Below are 6,000 nucleotides of genomic sequence, written 5' to 3'. Positions count from 1 at the left end.
AATAGGCTGAGAGAGGCCGGACTGAGGGCTTGTAGGCCTGTTGTAGGCAGGTCCTCAACATACATTTGGAGATGGAGGGTCTGTCATGGTCTGGGGCAGTGTGTCACAGCATCATCGGACTGAGCTTGTTGTCATTGCAGGCAATCTCAACGCTGTGCGTGACAGGGAAGACATTCTCCTCCCTCATGTGGTATCCTTCCTGCAGGCTCATCCTGACATGATCCTCCAGCATGACAATGCCACCAGCCATACTGCTTATTCTGTGCGTTATTACCTGCAAGACAGGAATGTCAGTTTCTGCTTTGGCCAGTGAAGAGCCCGGATCTCAATCCCATTGAACATGTCTGGGACCTGTTGGATCGGAGGGTGAGGGCTAGGGCCATTCCTCACAGAAATGTCCGGGACCTTGCAGGTGCCGTGCTGGAAGAGTGGGGTATCATCTCACAGCAAGAATTGGCAAATCTGGTGCAGTCCATGAGGAGGAGACGGCCGCCTCGCTTCGTGTTCCTAGGAAACTATGCAGTATTTTGTTTTTTTATGTGTTATTTCTTATAATGTTACCCCAGAAAATCATAGGTTTTATTACATACAGTCGGGAGGAATCATTGGATATAATAGCAACGTTAACTCACCAACATTACGACCAGGAATACGACTTTCCCGAAGGGGATCCTTGTGCTTGGCCTACCACCCAGGACAATGGATCGGATCCCAGCCGGCGACCCAAAACAACGGCGCCGTAGAAGGGGCAGACGGAGCGGTCTTCTGGTCAGCCTCCGTAGACGGGCACATCACGCACCGCTCCCGAGTATACTACTCGCCAATGTCCAGTCTCTTGACAACAAGGTAGACAAAATCAGAGCAAGGGTAGCATTCCAGAGAGAGACTGTAACGTTCTTTGTGTCACGGAAACATGTCTCACTCAAGACACGCTATCTGAGTTGGTACAGCCACCTGGTTTCTTCACGCATCGCGCCGACAGAAGCAAGCATCTCCCTGGTAAGAAGAAGGACAGGGGTGTATGCCTTATTTACATTTAACATTTACATTTAAGTCATTTAGCAGACGCTCTTATCCAGAGCGACTTACAAATTGGTGCATTCACCTTATGACATCCAGTGGAACAACCACTTTACAATAGTGCATCTAAATATTTTAAGGGGGGTGAGAAGGATTACTTTATCCTATCCTAGGTATTCCTTAAAGAGGTGGGGTTTCAGGTGTCTCCGGAAGGTGGTGATTGACTCCGCTGTCCTGGCGTCGTGAGGGAGTTTGTTCCACCATTGGGGAGCCAGAGCAGCGAACAGTTTTGACTGAGCTGAGCGGGAACTGTACTTCCTCAGTGGTAGGGAGGCGAGCAGGCCAGAAGTGGATGAACGCAGTGCCCTTATTTGGGTGTAGGGCCTGATCAGAGCCTGGAGGTACTGAGGTGCCGTTCCCCTCACAGCTCCGTAGGCAAGCACCATGGTCTTGTAGCGGATGCGAGCTTCAACTGGAAGCCAGTGGAGAGAGCGGAGGAGCGGGGTGACGTGAGAGAACTTGGGAAGGTTGAACACTAGACGGGCTGCGGCGTTCTGGATGAGTTGTAGGGGTTTAATGGCACAGGCAGGGAGCCCAGCCAACAGCGAGTTGCAGTAATCCAGACGGGAGATGACAAGTGCCTGGATTAGGACCTGCGCCGCTTCCTGTGTGACGCAGGGTCGTACTCTGCGGATGTTGTAGAGCATGAACCTACAGGAACGCCTTGATGTTAGTTGAGAACGACAGTTTGTTGTCCAGGATCACGCCAAGGTTCTTAGCGCTCTGGGAGGAGGACACAATGGAGTTGTCAACCGTGATGGCGAGATCATGGAACGGGCAGTCCTTCCCCGGGAGGAAGAGCAGCTCCGTCTTGCCGAAGTTCAGCTTGAGGTGGTGATCCGTCATCCACACTGATATGTCTGCCAGACATGCAGAGATGCGATTTGCCACCTGGTCATCAGAAGGGGGAAAGGAGAAGATTAATTGTGTGTCGTCTGCATAGCAATGATAGGAGAGACCATGTGAGGTTATGACAGAGCCAAGTAACTTGGTGTATAGCGAGAATAGGAGAGGGCCTAGAACAGAGCCCTGGGGGACACCAGTGGTGAGAGCGCGTGGTGAGGAGACAGATTCTCGCCACGCCACCTGGTAGGAGCGACCTGTCAGGTAGGACGCAATCCAAGCGTGGGCCGCGCCGGAGATGCCCAACTCGGAGAGGGTGGAGAGGAGGATCTGATGGTTCACAGTATCGAAGGCAGCCGATAGGTCTAGAAGGATGAGAGCAGAGGAGAGAGAGTTAGCTTTAGCAGTGCGGAGCGCCTCCGTGATACAGAGAAGAGCAGTCTCAGTTGAATGACTAGTCTTGAAACCTGACTGATTTGGATCAAGAAGGTCATTCTGAGAGAGATAGCGGGAGAGCTGACCAAGGACGGCACGTTCAAGAGTTTTGGAGAGAAAAGAAAGAAGGGATACTGGTCTGTAGTTGTTGACATCGGAGGGATCGAGTGTAGGTTTTTTCAGAAGGGGTGCAACTCTCGCTCTCTTGAAGACGGAAGGGACGTAGCCAGCGGTCAGGGATAAGTTGATGAGCGAGGTGAGGTAAGGGAGAAGGTCTCCGGAAATGGTCTGGAGAAGAGAGGAGGGGATAGGGTCGAGCGGGCAGGTTGTTGGGCGGCCGGCCGTCACAAGACGCGAGATTTCATCTGGAGAGAGAGGGGAGAAAGAGGTCAGAGCACAGGGTAGGGCAGTGTGAGCAGAACCAGCGGTGTTGTTTGACTTAGCAAACGAGGATCGGATGTCGTCGATCTTCTTTTCAAAATGGTTGACGAAGTCATCTGCAGAGAGGGAGGAGGGGGGAGGGGGAGGAGGATTCAGGAGGGAGGAGAATGTGGCAAAGAGCTTCCTAGGGTTAGAGGCAGATGCTTGGAATTTAGAGTGGTAGAAAGTGGCTTTAGCAGCAGAGACAGAGGAGGAAAATGTAGAGAGGAGGGAGTGAAAGGATGCCAGGTCCGCAGGGAGGCGAGTTTTCCTCCATTTCCGCTCGGCCTTCCGGAGCCCTGTTCTGTGAGCTCGCATTGAGTCGTCAAGCCACGGAGCGGGAGGGGAGGACCGAGCCGGCCTGGAAGATAGGGGACATAGAGAGTCAAAGGATGCAGAAAGGGAGGAGAGGAGGGTTGAGGAGGCAGAATCAGGAGATAGGTTGGAGAAGGTTTGAGCAGAGGGAAGAGATGATAGGATGGAAGAGGAGAGAGTAGCGGGAGAGAGAGAGCGAAGGTTGGGACGGCGCGATACCATCCGAGTAGGGGCAGTGTGGGAAGTGTTGGATGAGAGCGAGAGGGAAAAGGATACAAGGTAGTGGTCGGAGACTTGGAGGGGAGTTGCAATGAGGTTAGTGGAAGAACAGCATCTAGTAAAGATGAGGTCGAGCGTATTGCCTGCCTTGTGAGTAGGGGGGAAGGTGAGAGGGTGAGGTCAAAAGAGGAGAGGAGTGGAAAGAAGGAGGCAGAGAGGAATGAGTCAAAGGTAGACGTGGGGAGGTTAAAGTCGCCCAGAACTGTGAGAGGTGAGCCGTCCTCAGGAAAGGAGCTTATCAAGGCATCAAGCTCATTGATGAACTCTCTGAGGGGACCTGGAGGGCGATAAATGATAAGGATGTTAAGCTTGAAAGGGCTGGTAACTGTGACAGCATGAAATTCAAAGGAGGCGATAGACAGATGGGTAAGGGGAGAAAGAGAGAATGACCACATGGGAGAGATAAGGATCCCTATGCCACCACCCCGCTGACCAGAAGCTCTCGGGGTGTGCGAGAACACATTGGGCGGACGAAGAGACAGCAGTAGGAGTAGCAGTGTTATCTGTGGTGATCCATGTTTCTGTCAGTGCCAAGAAGTCGAGGGACTGGAGGGAGGCATAGGCTGAGATGAACTCTGCCTTGTTGGCTGCAGATCGGCAGTTCCAGAGGCTACCGGAGACCTGGAACTCCACGTGGGTCGTGCGCGCTGGGACCACCAGATTAGGGTGGCAGCGGCCACGCGGTGTGGAGCGTTTGTATGGTCTGTGCAGAGAGGAGAGAACAGGGATAGACAGACACATAGTTGACAGGCTACAGAAGAGGCTACGCTAATGCAAGGAGATTGGAATGACAAGTGGACTACACGTCTCGAATGTTCAGAAAGTTAAGCTTACGTAGCAAGAATCTTATTGACTAAAATTATTAAAAATGATACAGTACTGCTGAAGTAGGCTAGCTGGCAGTGGCTGCGTTGTTGACTTTGTAGGCTAGCTGACAGTGGCTGCGTTGTTGACACTACACTAATCAAGTCGTTCCGTTGAGTGTAGTAGTTTCTACAGTGCTGCTATTCGGGGGCTAGCTGGCTAGCTAGCAGTGTTGATTACGTTACGTTGCGTTAAAAGAACGACAATAGCTGGCTAGCTAACCTAGAAAATCGCTCTAGACTACACAATTATCTTTGATACACAGACGGCTATGTAGCTAGCTATGTAGCTAGCTACGATCAAACAAATCAAACCGTTGTGCTGTAATGAAATGAAATGAAAAATGTGATACTACCTGTGGAGCGAAGCGGAATGCGACCGGGTTGTTGAGTGCGGAAGTTCTATTCAGTAGACGTTGGCTAGCTGTTGGCTAGCTAGTAGTGTCTCCTACGTTAAGGACGACAAATAGCTGGCTAGCTAACCTCGGTAAATTAAGATAATCACTCTAAGACTACACGCTCTAAACTACACAATTATCTTGGATACGAAGACAGCAAAGACAACTATGTAGCTAGCTAACACTACACTAATCAAGTCGTTCAGTTGAGTGTAATAGTTTCTACAGTGCTGCTATTCGGTAGACGGTGGACGTTTGCTAGCTGGCTAGCTGCTGGGCAGATAGCAGTGTAGACTACGTTAGGACGACGAAATACGAAGTTGCAATAGAAGTGCTGACTGTTTCACTTTGTTGTCCTCTTTCTTTTCCTTTTTCTTCTGTCCTTCTTTTGTCCTTATTTTGTCTTCCTTTCTTCTGTTAACTAGATATTTTTTGTTGTTATTCTTTGTAAGCTAGCTAGCTTCTTCCAGGAGAGTCCCTAGCAACTGCTTAGCAACAAGTAAACAATTCTGCTAGCAATTCACCTAGCTAAGATAACTGTACAATTTTATGAAAAAAATAGTTAATTTTTCAAAAGCCTGTCTTGTTTAGTTATGATTAACGAGACGTGGTGTGATCATAACGACATACAGGAACTCAAGTCCTTTTTTTCACTTGGCTTAGAATTCCACACATAATGCTGACCACATTATCTACCAAGAGATTTCTCTTCGATCATAATCACAGTCGTGTATATCCCCCCCAAGCAGACACATCGACGGCCCTGAAAGAACTTCATTGGACTCTTTGTAAACTGGAAATTACATATCCTGAGGCTGCATTTATTGTAACTGGGGATTTTAACAAGGCTAATCAGAAAACAAGGCTCCCCAAATTCTATCAGCATATCGATTGTGGTGACTAGGGCTGCCAAAACACTAGATCACTGTTATTCTAACTTCCGCGACGTATATAAGGCCCTCCCCCACCCTCTCTTCGGAAAAGCTGACCACGACTCCATTCTGTTGCTCCCAGCCTATAAACAGAAACTAAAGCAGACTCCAAAGTGGAGTTGCAATTCAACGGCTCAGACACGAGAGGTATGTGGCAGGGTCTACAGTCAATCACGAACTACAAAAGTGGTCTAGGGCACTGCATTGCAGCGTCGTCCGTGTTGTGGATATCCTTGTCTCTTCGCGCACCGGCGACTCCTGTGGCTGGCTGGCGCGCTAACCAAGTTAGCCAGGTGTTTCCTCCAACACATTGGTGCGGCTGGCTTCCGGGTTGGAGGCATGCTGTGTTAAGAAGCAGTGCGGCTTGGTTGGGTTGTGTTTTGGAGGACGCATGGCTTTCGACCTTCGTCTCTCCCGAGCCCGTACGGGAGTTGT

This window comes from Oncorhynchus gorbuscha, linkage group LG16 (assembly GCF_021184085.1).
Source record: "Oncorhynchus gorbuscha isolate QuinsamMale2020 ecotype Even-year linkage group LG16, OgorEven_v1.0, whole genome shotgun sequence".
Lineage (NCBI taxonomy): Eukaryota > Metazoa > Chordata > Actinopteri > Salmoniformes > Salmonidae > Oncorhynchus > Oncorhynchus gorbuscha.
Note: the sequence above shows the minus strand (reverse complement) of the source record.